At 40.5% G+C, this 15,982-nt stretch overlaps 1 protein-coding gene across 14 annotated transcripts in view; it reads left to right on the top strand.

Annotated features, from left to right (window-relative positions):
- The window catches only part of LOC140356045 (receptor-type tyrosine-protein phosphatase F-like), a 308,485-nt gene that overhangs the window by 112,155 nt on the left and 180,348 nt on the right, over positions 1–15,982 (top strand). The window lies entirely within an intron of this gene.

Genomic DNA, 15,982 nt, shown 5'->3' on the forward strand with positions numbered 1-15,982 from the left:
ATCTTACAATAAAGGGCACCAATTATGCAATATTTGTATCATTATTATTATTGGCCTTTACACATCGAGTATGTTTGCTTTGGCATTTCATGATTCAGAACCTGAAATAATCCCTATGTTTAGAAAATACACCTAATGCCTAATCAGTGCGCGCTCCTGTGTTCAACGTGTGGCAACTGCAGTAGGAGTTAACATGGGGGAAAACTCAAAATCTATCTGTTTAAGCCACCGTTATGGTAATCACACAGTTTTAATGAATGAGATCTGATGGCAGAAGTCCTTTAAACAAGTCTGGGGATGGTTTAAGGCCTAAAAAGCTGGATTTCTACATTGACGTCACAATCGGTGGAACATTGAAACGCAGTGATTTGTGAGGCTCAGTGCAAGAGGATCTAGAAGCTACAAATCTGTGTTTTTGAAGAGGGAAAAACGTTATAACATGGTAAAAACCTGAAAAAAACAGTGTTGCATTATATGTTTCCTATTATATTCCATCACCCGACCCGACTACCAAGTTCAGATCTCATTTGTTGTGGTAAAAATCTAAAGAAATATGTATTATTGTGGGCAAAACTTACTTGTGTACTCCAAACTTTAATCAAAACTGTTAATGGAAGTATAAAACTGCCTTTACTTAGAGCTGGATCTGACAATAACTGCTATCAACGGAAATGTCTGATTCAACCAAAGCATTTCTTCTTCTACAGTGGATTTCAGTGACATGGAAACTTTTGCTAAATTAGTTTTATAGAAAGTTTCTAGGCAACAGAAGAAGTGGGTCGCTACAACATGACACGGGGAATCTCTTGCCTTTTAAAGCTGTCAGTCATCTGGAAGAGACGGTTCCGTGTAAAATGCAATAGAAAAGCTTGTGATTTCCAGTGTTTATTGCTGCCATTTTGGTTCTGCCGCCTTGATCACTACGGACACGCCAAAATACCTCCCATTTAGACATCATTAATATGTTTTGATGAAGCGTCGGGGAAAATAGAAAGGTTCTTTGAGGGTAATTTTGAACTTCGCATTGGCATAAGCCCTTTGCAGATAAGTCTCTCCCTGTGAAAGCGCTGCCATTATTTCTGTGTGATGCTTAATTTAACTCATTCAAATGTTGCACATAATTAATTGTGCAGTCGAGAGGAAGCTCTGCCGCCGCCGCTGCTTTCTTGCTCCATTTGTTTATCTAAAGCACATTGCTCTTTTATTGAACTGCGGCTTGTGAATGCAACGCCACAATAGCAAGTATACGACAATAGAGGCCTGCAAAGTAGTAGAAAGAGTGTCATATATTAGTTAAAACTATGCTACTGTTGAGTGTCTTCACAGATATGATTTGACTTCTATGTTCCACAGTAGGACAAGAACTAGTTTGATTATGTAGAGACAAGCAGGTTTGTAAGAATGCATGTTTTTCAAGGTATTTTAGCGATTAAAACACCTTTAAATTGAATAAATCAGTACATTTAATGCTATATTGTACAGCATTCTAGGCAAAACTATAACATCCAGGGAAACGAGCAACAAGCAGTTTCGTATTGTCCCTTTAATGTTGAATTTAATTTCAGATAAGTCATGATTTTCTGTAAATGACGTGTTCCTACCACACACTGAGGCTGTAGTCGACTAAAAGCGACATGGCTAACTGGGAAACGCTTTCAAACCTATTAAATATTATTTTCTTTGTCTATCTGCAGCCAAAGTGTAGTGACAAGACCTCCGAGAGTACAGGAGATGATGCAGTTACACATATTTTAGGCAATAACTACCAGTAAACGGTGTATTCGTCTGTAAAAAAAGGAATATCAAACTGACAATTCACTCCCAAATCTCAAGATGACACACTATGTTCACTTGTTGTCCATATAAAACCTTCAATACGTCGTTGATTAATAAAAATGTTGGTCAATCAAGACACGATAGACCAATGAATCGAGTAAAATAAGTACATTTAGATCATGTCACGTCGAATTTGCGTTAAACATGTCAAATCAAACGAAAGACGACGTTGCGTTTGCAGATTTCTTTGCTTCTTCAGAAGGCGTGGCCCGAGTGGCTGTAGCGCCGCTGCTCGCCATCGAAGCGGACATCTCTGGTCTCGTGTTCCGCGCTGTCATTGTGAGTGACAGGAGCGGCCCCTGTAGAAAAGGCTTTCAGACAAATGGGTCAGTGTCGGCGCTCTGCCGCTGGGACCCCGGGGGTGCGGTCGAGTCGCCCCTTTGCCCCGGCGCGGGACGAGGTCAGGGACGGCATTAATGCAACACATGCCCTCAACTATAGTGCTGTCGCGGGGTCACTGTAATTCAATTATGGTCCACTCCGCCCACCGACTTGGACGAGCACCCCGATAGGATTCTGTGCTCTTTTTTTCTCCCCCCGTGGAAACCTTTGCCTCGTCTCCGTCATCTGTGTAATCATCTCGACGTGGAGTGTCCAGAGCTTCGGGCGGTTGTCATTTGGGGGACGCGACCTTCTTGAAAAACACCTGAAAGTCGGCCTTGGACGGTGCGGAGAATTGAAGTTGAACGCGCTCCCAATTGGATCAGCTGTCCATAATAATTATATCTTTTCACTGTATTCAGCTGAAGATGTTAACGATACATTCACAATTCACGTGGCGCTTTTCTAATTTCATGTCGTCTTTTTGCTGCCACACACAATGTTCAGAGCGGAACTGTCCGTGGTCTGTGTTTTGATCATATTTTGGCCTGAGGACCTCTTTTCTTTGGCCTGCAGCAAGTTCACATGCATTTTTTATCATGCCGAATATCCCTGTCATTAGCAACTATTACAATTGAACAGAACAGTAAATAATGCATGCTTTGCGCAATTACTAACAACTGAAAGAATAAGTAAATAGAGAAGTGTTTTTGTCATGAAACAGTTGGATTTAATACATGGAGGGAAAGAAATAAAGCACAATTATTTCCACACGGACAATTCAAAGCACTTAAACACAAATTGCATGTACGGATGAATCGAAAAATGCTTTTTAAAAGTAGCTCATGCTGTTCTTTTCATAATTACCCTGGACAGTCATGGAAAAGTGCACTGATAGTACTGACTGCTCTTTCCAAAATAAAATGAGACATAAGTGGTTGGTTTATCCGTAGACGGCAATATGACAAATTGTTTGTCTGATCGAGACAAAAGCGGAAAATCTAGGTCAAAATCTGTGCACTTTGCGTTAGAAAAGTGAGAGTTGATACAGTTTTGTATTTGAAATGTGAATCTGTAACTTTACTTTTGTGTTATTTAGATATGTTTCGTGTATAGCACATCATGTTTACTCGACACTTTCTCTCACAAATGCACACTTTTTTTTCATTTAGAACTAAACCGAAACAGGATATTGCTGCCTTTAACTTTAGTATTTTATCCCCGTCTGCATGAAAGTGAGTGTTCTTGGCCTCTAATTTTCCCCCCGATCATATAATTTGCAGCCTTTCAAGTTTAATTAAAGACGCTTTCTCTTCGGTGTGACATGTTGCGCCCGAGCCTTTAAACCTCCGATACAAAACTACAAAACGGTGAAATCTGACCCTCCAAAAACCACCGAAAAAACCCGAAAAGCTTAGTAAAAAGTCCGAGTTAAACCTATATTTGTATTTCGGGGGGGGGGGGGGGGTTCAGGCCTGCTATTACAGACAGTAAAGCAAACAGACATGGAATTAAAATGGGGCGAGCGAAGGGGGGGGCAGGAATAACACCTACCACTAATGTCAGGGTTGCGCGCACGGGCCGTCTGTAATTTGTACGCGTTTGGGGAACTCGATCGCGCGGCCCGGGATTTCGCTGTATTACAGGGCAGACGGCAGCAGACATACATTACGGGGCGGGGCGCGAGGGGGAGACGGGATTCTGATTACACACAGCTCCCCGATCAACAGTAAAAAAAAAAGCGCGCCGAGGCAATCACGGGCGCTCCAGACGCTATCGGCATTCCCCGTCGTAAAACTTCAGTCTGCTCCGAAAGATGCTCCATTTTTTCTTTATTCTTTTTTCTTTTCCCCCAACAGTGAGTTTTGATCTATTAGAAAACCGGACTTTGATGAAACGGGGGGAAATAAAAGTCTGGCGATGATGACAAGTTTGGGAGTTTTCGCTCTTGAGCTGTTGAAGTGAGCGTTTCAAGTGCGCGCCGGTCTGGAACGGCTTCCTTTTGATTCGCTTTGAAACTCATTTATTTGGAGAAATTTTGAGAATAATTACAATCTTGTGCGTGGAAAAACAGCTGTCGCCAGTTGTGGTTTGTAGTCAGAAATGCACTTTGCTTGGTCGTACTTTTTATGCCGTGAAATGGAGTTAAACGAGCCCTGATGGAACAGAAAAGTGCACTGTGTCTTGTAAAACGTATACAAATGTGAATTCTCTAGCTACAAATGTGTTCAAATCGAAGCAAAAATTGAAACAGTTTAAATTTGTTTGATTGTCAGATTTGACGGTTTTGTCCTTTGCCATGGCAGTTCTGTCTCTAAAACAAGACATTTCTTCTGCTAATTGTGGGTATTCAAACAGCACTTTGTAACCGAAGCGCTATTTCTTAATTTCCAAATAATAACGACCAAAGTATGAAATAGTTTTCAATTGTATTGCGAGTGAAGCGGTTAAATCGCTTGTTAATATCTATACATATTGTTCAAAATGATTCATGAGGCGACTAAAGCTTTCTGCTGCTGCTCGGAGTTCAGACTTCACTGTGATTGGTCGGAACCACTCACTCTGACGGAGGTTAGGAGTCGAGCGGGTGAAATGTCAATGTTTGAGCTTAACTGCATCGGGCAGAGAAGCAGTGGATCACAATGAGACGACTCCAGCGGAATGGCAGATCGTCGAGGGTCAAGTGGACAACTTTGAGTGTCCTTAAATGCGCTTAGCTGTATCAGGATTGTTGTACATGTTTATTGCACAGTTGTAAGATAAGATATTCCTTTATTGTCCACACATTTCATACAAACCAGTTGTTGCCTGGTTTCTATGTTGTTAGATGCTACTAACCTTTAAATCAAAATACCGTACTTTTCGGACTTTAAGACGCTACTTTTTCCCCACGCTTTGAACCCTGCGGCCACCGGGGGGCACTCTAGCAGGAAGTGCAAGCGTTTGACACACTGTAGAAGAAGATGTCGGTGGACAGTGGTTTTCTATAGTTTAAGCTTCAAAATACAGAACTATTGATGTGTGTTTCTTACAATCAGACTCATATTCACTGAGAAATGAGTCCAATGAGGAAGTGAATCTAGACGCGGCTGAACACAAAGACGCACACGTGGAGCGCGGACATGCGATATACGGCGTTCTGCAGTTTAGAACCTGCCGCAGTGAAACAAGACTTTCTTGGCCCGACCTGACTCACAGAAAACCTGTGGATCGTTACGTGGAACAATCTTTTGTGTAAATATCTCATGTTACAACGCACAGACACGGGTAAATCAGCTCACACAGAGTAATGAAGGACAGAGGGGACAGTCGGGACAGCTGTGATGTGTTTTCTGTTTGTTAAGCTTCAAAATGCTGTGTGTTTTATTACAATCCAACTCGTATTCACTGAGAAATGCACGCCACAAGACGGTCTGTTCAAAACACAACCGGCGCATCACTACCACGTTTCTTTATGTGTAAATATCTCATGTTACGACGTGGGCACTTGCGACTTTTTGACAGGTGCGGCCCGAATATGTACAATTTCTCTGCTTTTATTCACGAGCACTTAATTGCCCGAAAGGTACGGCTCTTCTATTCATCATGGGTTTCAGCTTATTTTATGTGTTACATTCAAAGCGATCCTAAAATATTCAGTTTTAAATTGTTAATCGCTGTGGAAATGGTGCTATATCCTCATCATTCCGAAACCCACGGATATAAAGACTGACGTGACCCTTTCGTACGTTTTTTCCCAATGACGCCGCCGACACATTACGCCACCCGAGCCGTCCCCTGACCCCCCCGTCGAGCCCCGGAGCCGTACTTTCCCCCCGTATTCCTCCAGTGTACATTACTCTCAGCACGTTGGCATTCTCCTTTTGTCCCGGCGTTGTCCCACCGTTGTGTTTTCCGTCTTACGTATTCCCGTATTCCTCCAGTGTACATTACTCTCAGCACGTTGGCATTCTCCTGTTGTCCCACCGTTGTGTTTTCCGTCTTACGTTTCAGCCTCCCCCCCCCCCCCATCAGCCTCCCCCCCATCAGCATTCAGACCGGTGACATCACCGTGTCATTGAGTATAGGCTCACAATGCCGCCTGATTACCGCGAGTACACCATTGATCCCCGGGGAGCCGGAGTCTAATCAACCACCGCGCTTTACAATACCCCACACACACACACACACACATACACACATATACACACACAAGGTCACGCACAAAGTCACGCATTGCCCACACTTAAATGTAATGGTTATCTTTTTGTACCGCTGTCATTGTGAGTTATACCGTCGGCCTTAATAAGCTTTTGATGTATGTGCTTCCCCCGTTTGCGATATAGTCCTGAGTGTGTTTTTTTTTTGTGTTCTTTTTTTTTGTTATGCGAGGTGCTCCTTTGTACTCTGCTTTTTTATTTTTAAACAATGGGACGCGATTAGCTAAATGATTTTGACTGACTTTCTCCATCGGGGGCTCGTGTCTCGGTGCCGCGCAATCGTTCCGCTTCGATCGCTGTGATTAATCGGGCGTTATTTGTCCCAGTGACAGGCGCCAGCTTTTTAAAGTCTCTCTAAAGATGAAGGATCTTACACAACAAACATCACGAGTAACTGTTTGTATGTTAATCGTTGTGTTGAAATTGAACGCGACTAAAAGTACAGTTGGCTAAAACAAGTAGATGTACGAGGTAGTGGGGATGAAGTATGAAGTATTAGGAAAACTACTACACAAGTAAGAGCGTCTGGTTACGTTCACATGGCCAGAAGAAATCTAGAATAATCAGATAACCCACTAAATCAATCAGATTTTTATTGTCATGCTCAAAAGAAATATGATCGTCAAAATCGCCTAGTGACACGTGTCAGTTACTTAGTGGATTTTTAGAGTAAATGTTGTATTTTGAAGACAAACTACGATTAATTTAAATTGTTTCTTTGCCACATTAGTTTGCATTCTTTTTTTTGCCTCTTTTTCCTTTAAAACCAACGCAGATGTGAGAAATCTGAAAGAAATCCGATTACTCACATCAGACGCAACTGTTTACTCACCACTCCAATAATCCGATAACGCCAGAATGAGTTTTTTTTGGAGTGCGTAAATATCTGAAAACGACAAGTGCCATTTCCTTTAAACGTAATTGTTTTTAGGTGAACGTAGCAGATCAGTAACAAGGATCACAACTACTTCAAAGTATGTCGCTATCGTCATGCAGTAGAACAGTTTGTACAAGTTGTCTCGATCTAAGTCCATTCTTTAATAGTTCTTCACCTTTTATTTCTGATTGCATCGCTCTAATCTACAGCTGTTCTTGAACTTTGAGCGTCTCTTATCTTATCTAGCATTAAGAGCAATAGTAGTAGTAGTTGTTGTCGTCGCTTGTGTTTGTGTATTGTACAAAAAGTCTGTTCGTCTTGATAGTTTCCATAGTTTCCTCTGGCTCGTCCGTGTGGGTGTTGTTCCAGGCGCTTTGAGGACAACTCTCTTCACACTGTACGCTGCACGGAAACAAAATTGTGTCAAAATACTGCACGCCGGCTGCGCTATTCTTGTCGAACAATTACCCAAAATGCCGCGGAATAGGCTCACTGCCGCCGTTTGCCGACAATTCAACGTCTAAATACGGAATCGCCGGGTTTCTATTGTGTGCGAAATAGTGGAGGGAACGCGGCGATATTCGATGGCTCCCCAAGACTTCTCCAATAGTTTGGTTTGGGGGCGACTGAGGCTTGGACAGAAACAGCTCATCTAAAGTTAATGAGAAAGCGTCACAAACTTGTTCCCTGGCAACCACATCTCACACTGTCACACGTGTCACGCCGGAGCACCATTTTATTCCTGCACAAATTTGAGTCATTGTTTACACACTCAGACGCTGGCCACCGTTTCTATTGTGGATGACACATTCGGGACATTGGCAATGCAATTTTACAATGTACAATATGTGGTTGTACCTTTTTTATTTTTTATTATGAATTATTATAGTTTTGCTCTTTTTGCACAGTAGGGCTGCAACGGCTGCGCAAGAAGCAGTTGCAGCCCTACTGTGCAAAAAGTGTAAAACTATAATACTACGACTAATAGTAATGAGTGGACAATGTTGTATTTTGTAATCGTAAAACTTATCTGGACAAAATAGCGACAAGTTTAGTCCAGATAAGCATTAAAAGCATTAAAAAAAGCACAAAAAAACACCTGTAAAAAGACATTCTTAAATCAAAATGTCAAATATTAAAAATACTTCTAAAAAATTTTGAAAATCCAGTTGCCATTAATAATACGTGTTATTAATAAATGTTCTTTATATAGAAGACGCCTTCAGTAGGTCTGGGAATCACAGCGTCCCTCACGAGTCGATAATATCACGATTTTGCGATACATGCAATAATCGATATAGTGCTCATGATATTTTGCGATATATCCTTTTTTAAAGAACCCGATACATTTGAACAACATTTTTCTTTGTTAAACCACGACCTGCACAAACTTACAATGAAATACACCCATTTTTAATCATCAAAACAGTCAAAATGTCAAATGGTTTGCATAAACAAGTTTCCTTTCTTCAAATAACAAAATTGTAGCACTGTCACAACATAATCTGTGAAATTATACCACAGAAATGACTCATGGCAAAATGTTCATACAGCAGCCCACGATATCGATACTGTATCACCACATTTACTATCACGATATTTGGATATTTTGGCACCATACCTCAACTTTTATTTCGTTGACTCGTCGACTGATAAAATAATCATTATCAGTCTTATTGCACAACGTTGAATTTGACTTCTAAACATTAGTTAAGCCGTTAGATTAAAGTCTATTTTTTGATCGTTATTCATCATTATTTTATCTCATATTTTGCTGTTCTGTTATGTAGCATTTCCCCATCGTGACACCGATAATGCTTCTCTTATCTTTGTTGTGTTTTTACATGCACAATCTCTGTCTATAATACGCAATACAGTGGCATTTGTGTGAGAGGGACAAAAAAAAAAGAGAAATCTGAAGTGTTTCAATCCACTTCAATTGTCCAATCCTCCGAAAAGCAAAAGATAAGCCTTCCACACACAGCCATGACAGTTTTTAAATCTCCTACTACGGCACAGTTTGATGGAAGGGTCTAAAGTGCTCCTGGAGTGGGCCGGTCAGTCTGGGACAGGGGGGGAAGGGGAGCGAGGGAGAAGAGGGGAGACAGGGGTGGGTGACTGTAAATTGGATTGCGGTTTAAGTGCCCATATGGTCGACCCGGTCTCAAAAATCTGACAGGGGCCCGTTATGGATTCTTTTTTAATTAAATGTAACCGTATCCACCACAGAGAGACACTTGGAGAGTAATGTAGTTAATACCTGCTGCGGCGAGGGTCCGACATGTTGGAATGAGATCAGCCAATCGATGGAAGGGAAAACCAAATGTACATTGCGCATCAGCATCTTTAGCTCTCTTTTTCCACTGCGAAAGGTGTTATTTCTGTTCTCCAGCTTCTACAAAAGTAGTAGAACTGAGAAGAGCGCCAAAGAGCAACAAGGTTGTAGTGCGAAAACTCCAGAAATCAATAAAATAAACAAGCTAGTCATTTTAGTCCAACAAAAGGTAATCTGTTTATTTCCATCCTATAGAACGCGAAATCCAATGCGAGTCTGTACTTTTTCATGTAAAGTGAGTTTTTTGCTCAAGAATGGTCTGAGATTGTACATTTTATTTCATTTTAACTTGGTTTTAACCGGATAAAACATGAAATCAAATCATCAGAGCGACGTGATCAGACATTTTGAAAAATCATGTAGGTTTTTCAACTCCCGGAAAACTTTCGGTGAGCACATTCACATCCACATGGTGTTCGCCAAGTCGATGAAGAGGGATTTAAAAGAGAGAAGAAACACATTCCGGGGCTCATCTCCGTCCGGACTCTGGACTCTTTAGACAAGTCACTTCAAGCATTTTGTTTGTATCACAGGCTAAGCATTAAGACCACAGCCTCAGCCAAATCCCCCCTGTACACGCACAAGAAAAGGAATCAAAGAATCCACATAAATGACTTCATCGTGACAACAAGTGCAGTCCAACCGGTGTAAAGCGTCGGTAGAGAAGCGGCGTTACGAGCGCAGCTGTCCGTGTGGAGATAGAAGGAGAAGCGGGTCTTTAGAGGTTAATGATGTGAGATTAATAGTTTAATTAGGAGGCTCAGTCACAGAGCTGGTGGCACCGGCCCAAACCCCCGGCTGGCGTGGCCCGGATTCTGCAGCGGGGGTGACATCCAGAGGCGTCCTTCACCGGGAAAAAGGAACGCGGCGCCGAGGAATAAGACGTTCACACTTTATCTTCGACGCACTGGTGTAAAGAGCTCACTTCTTACATTCAGACTGATCAAATATTTATAAAGACCAAAGTAGGTTTAGGATGAAATGAAGGTTAAATAGCTTTTTTATTTAAGCGGTGAATGGAGAGAATGGGTATTAGCATAGTTAGCATTTAATCTGTACATTTGACTTTAGAAAGAAAAAATTTAAAAAGAGAAATATTTGTCTATGTATTTTACTCTTGTGCTGTTTTGGTTAGACGTTACATGACTGGTTTGAAGTATAGATTGTACCATTTTCATCAGAATTAGAAGTAAAATCCATATAGTTGTATGGGCTGAGATAGAAATTGTTGTGACATTTTAGTTATTTGGGACGGAAAAGTGACTCGTGTCATTGTTGTCTCAAAATGTTGTCTTTAATAATAGTTATCCACTGCTTTGACAGGCATTGTATACATGATTATTACACAGAGAACAACAAATCTAATTAGCAGACAAAACGATGGCAACTAAACACACCGGTTTAACAACGCCAGGAAAGCAACACAGAGAAAAGAGGAGGATTCGACCGACACAAAAATGACGTGTTGATAAAAGAAAATAAACGGGAACAAAAGTCTTGCACCTTTGTCTTAGCAAGAAGGCGACAATGACGTTCACGTTGTGCAAAATGTCTTCCAGATCTGTGACAGAACAGTGTGTTACAGTGGCGTGCAGTCAGGGCAATCAAGGCACGCGGTGATTGACTAATAAAATCTAAAATTACCAGCTATATTTAAATGGTTCCGAAATGTATCCAAATAAGCCCGTTTCCCCCTCACTTCTGCTGCTGAAGCTCGGCTGGAAGTCGTGGTGTCTTTTAGTGGCATCTACAGGCCGCTGAGCCGTACTGCACGGGAAGCTTGGTTCTTCTTCTCCCGTCCCTTTTCATTATCTGAGGCCTCTTAATGCTCCGCTCTCTAACATGAGCTTTTACAACCAGAGCGGACAGCAGCTTGTTCTATAGCCTGCACATGCGCTCTGAGGACCAACAGCCTCAAACTCATGGATCTGTGCTCAAACCAGGCTTCCAATGATCAGACGTTAGTTAGAAATACAGTCATTTCACAACATAGAGCGCTTAGTTGTGTAATTGATCGTTGAAGTGAGACTATTGAATCCATCCTGCAGAATAACTAGGCATGGTAGTTTAGCTCGGTAAGATAGGCCTTCACCCTTCATGCAGAAGACCGAGGATCAAAACTCACCAGTTCGTGCCTTTTTGTTGCCTTTTTATCTACTAAATATTGATGAACACCCCAATCCATAAATGTCACCGCGCGCTACCGGTGTGTTATGGGAAGGTCCTTCGTTTGGCCATTGTGTGGAACATCTGCGGCAGAATGAGATGGAGTCACTTTAGTTTCTTGTTGCTTTTCAGTTTAGAACAAATGGTTTACAAAAACAAAAGTACAAAACTTGCCCACCCTGCTCACCCTGAGAGAAATGAAAAAAGAAGGGATGCTCCGAACAGTTACACAGAAATCCGTTGAAGTAACACTTTTGAACCATATTTTAACAAAGGTGTCAGAGGCCTTTCTGAAGTGATCTTTTCCAGAGGCACAAAGCCGTTCCATCTACCAACCATCAAGGCAAGTTTATTTGTAGAGCACATTTCATACACAAGGCAATTCAAAGTGCTTCACACAGCAGGAAAACATGCATTAAAATCACAAAGAAATGACAGAAACAGAAATACAATAACATTAACTAAATCAAAAATGTAATAAAAAATACCACCTAGCCACAAAGGGTAACGTGTTTCCAAAGGTCCAACTCCTTTTTAAATCCTTTTTAAATCAGTCCAACTGATTGTACATACATACATCTACCATCAACGGCTAGGGAGACTCAAACGTCATGAAACGCCAATGCATTTTCTTCCCACTGCCAGTGATAATCATTTAATTCGATGTTTATTGAACGGTTGATCAATTATTATTTTTTAAATTCTAATATTTATTCAAAGATAGTGAAGCAAAGCAACTACAAAACAATGAAATATAGAAATGAAGGCACGGTATTATTTAGTCTTATGCTAGCTATTTTTTACTTTACTTTATTTTATTATTTTATTTTTATCTTTTCATTTATTTTTATTTTTTCCCCTCCATTCCCTATTAAGATATGACAGGAGTTTTGTTAATAAGAGTTTTTGTTTTGTTTATAAGAGTTCTTTTATTAAACTTCCTATAAGTGATCTGTCCTTTCCTCTGTATCTACTGCAGTGTAACACCGACATTTCCCCATGTGTGGACAATAAAGGAATATTTTATCTTAAATGAACCAAATATAATCATCCCATTCAGTGCAGAGTCTGTCAGATTTGTCCAAGTAGAATTCCAGATCAGAAAGCTGTACAATTTAAGTCATTTGAGATACGACTTCACAACATTCACACCAGAAATCTCCATGTGCAATGCATGAACGAGCCAACTTCCACCGCACAGCAGACGCATACATCAGAGAAATCCTTGGGACCGATGACGTTTTTCTGGAGCTGGATATAATTGATGAAGGGCGTTATAGTGTGTAAGTTCATATCGAGCATTAATAGTGGCGGACAAGCTGTCATAAATTGTTTCCGCCCTTTCTTTGGATCGATACAAAGCTGGTGTGGGACATTCATTTATCAAAAGAGAGTTGTGTTGCGAGTGCCGTACTTTTCGGACTTTAAGCAGCTACTTTTTCCCCCCCGACGCTTTGAACCCTGCACTCATTATAACTGTGCGTTTAATGTATAGATGTTGACTGTAGGGACAGCTGTGATGGATTCTTTGTTTGTTAAACTTCAAAAATACTGTGTGTTTTATTACAAACCAACTCATATTCACTTAGAAATTAGTACATTTTATTTGTACTATTATTTATAGTACATTTCACAGACAGAAGTCACAAAGGGCTTCACAAAAACACAGGATAAAACAATAAAAACATTAAAAAAACTTACAGTGAGCAATATAGATACAACAATATACAGTCAAATCAGTCGCTAAAGCAAAAGCAATTAAACGGCTGGACTAAATTAAAAGGTTTCGAGTCTAATTAGTAACGCAGCTCAGCAGACCAGTTCAAAGGTCACATCTCCACCGCCTTTATTTATTTGTAAATATCTCATGTTACAACGTGAGCACCTGCGGTTTATTGACAGGTACGGCCTGTATATGGACAAGTTCTATTTGTTTATCTGTAAATATTGTGTATCTGTGGTTATTGTGTAATTCAGGAGCGCTGTACAGCCCGAAAAGTACGGTAATGTGAGAAGAAACATCACAATTACATGATTATTAATTGACGCAAATGACCAAAGAAAAGACAAAGTAACACATTCATTCATACTTTCTTTCATTTTACGTTGTCTAATAGATTATAATTTTAGTAACCAGCTTAATTTAACATTTAATTTGACATCACAAGACTTTTTATATTTAGGTTGACTTTTCTGGAGTTTAGAATGAATTGAAACGACTGAATTGCGTGTCTAAAATTGTCCCGATCGTTATTCTTAAGCTTTTTATGATTATATTCTGACCTGAAGCATCATCAATTAACGAAATCATCTCCCACCACTCTAAAATAGCAATAAGAAAACTGTACTTTGCGTATCACTGCAGTCTTGTTGCATCTCACACACATCTGCGCATGAATTAATACTTTAATAGAGTGCTCTGCTTTTACAAAAATTGCGTCCGTTTTATCTGAATTCCAGCCACATTCCATCCTAATCTCCTCCCGACCAGCCTCTCAGTCCATTGTTTACCCTTCTGTTAACTCCATTATAACATTCGCACGCCTCGCCAGAAGCCCGTGGATATGACACCGTGTAAAAGCGTTTGATCTCAATTGGGACCTGCTTCACGGCTAAACGGTCACCTTAGACAATAAAAGCCCCCCGCAAAAGACTCTGTTGGCGGCCGTAAACAGCGCATCTCGTCTCTCCCCCGCCGGAAGATAATTTAATTTCCTCTCCAATTTTTTTGAGCTAGTGGAGAGCTGCATTACTTAAGACCTCTGGGGGGCGTGTGGGCGCGCAGTCGAACAATGGCCGGGGCTCTTTGCGGTCTCCCCGGGACGGCTAATCCAGGGGAGGCAAATTAATGAGCGGCGTAGAGGGGGGGACGGCGGCGCACGGTGATGGATGATGAGCTAACCCCAAAATGCGATCTTTGTTAAAGCTAGGAGCTATCTCAGCAACTACTGCGCCTCCTGGGATCTGTTAGCACACTTAACATTACACGCACACACGCACACACGCACACACACACACACACACATACACACACACACAGAGCGCTCTATTAATGCCACTGTCAAGGTGACCAGCGGCCGCTAACAAGGCGCACCTAACGGCAGAGGTGGCCCAGGGGCGCAGCAACCGTAATACCCCGATACAAGTATGTCGACGTGATGGAAGCTCTAATAACTGTGTTCTAGTTGAAGTTACACCTCTAAAAACCTCCAAAAAAAAAACTCTAAAAAAGTGTGTGTGTGTGTGTCACTGATGAGCTTCTACTTTTATGTCTACTATTTTATGTCTTTCACAGTAGTCAGGGGTGGGCAATACTTTTTTTGTTTTGTTCAGATGATATTATGTAAAACCAACATGAAACAACTCTTCAAACATATAGTTGTGGGTTAATTATCAGGCAAATGTGAAATTGATTTAAAAAAGGGCATACATATCAATTTAAACTCTTATTTGAGCTTTACAACTTGACTTTTTCCATTTTTTCTTTTGATTTGAGCATGTTTTACTCTCTCAATATAAAGTTTTTCCATATCTTTACAACAACATTCACGATATTATTTAGATGTTGATGTATTGCTCGACTCTACTTGAATAGTCTAATTTGACTATTATTATTATTATTTATTCTGATGCACCTAAACGGTCACGCCCCCTTCAACCACTGTGCTTCTGGAAGTAAATTTACCGTTAATTTTCCTCCTACACTTTGAAAATATCAAATATGAAGAGGCTAAGCAGATGTGGTAATGTCCATAACGTGGTTGTTTTCTGTTATAAATAACCATTTTAAACCTTTTTTTGGAATGACTTGGTTGTAAAGTATCAGAAATAGGTCTTGTGGTCATTAGTTACCAGATAGCTGATTATTAAGCTTCAAATTATTAATATATTTTTCAGAATGTATATGTGAAACTGAATGTGGTGTAGTCACTGGTGAGCTCCATCGTTGTTCTAATACTAACCTCTAATACTAAATTAATAATATTGTAATTGTTTTGGAGATGTGTAAAATGAGATGATAGAGTGTCGTCTATAATTAAAACGATTAAAAATGACCTCAAAAAGAGATAAAAATGTCAAGCGCAAACAAGAGTATAAAGTGATATTTCTAACCCTTTTTAGTTAAATATATGGTCAATACTACTACTACTACTACTACTACTTACTACTTACTACTTACTACTTACTACTACTACTAACACCACCACATATAAGTCGCTCCGGAGTATAAGTATATACGTTTAAATA

Source organism: Eucyclogobius newberryi, unplaced genomic scaffold (genome assembly GCF_026437365.1).
Source record: "Eucyclogobius newberryi isolate DKJ021-1_F unplaced genomic scaffold, fEucNew1.0.hap1 SCAF_12, whole genome shotgun sequence".
Taxonomy (NCBI): domain Eukaryota; kingdom Metazoa; phylum Chordata; class Actinopteri; order Gobiiformes; family Gobiidae; genus Eucyclogobius; species Eucyclogobius newberryi.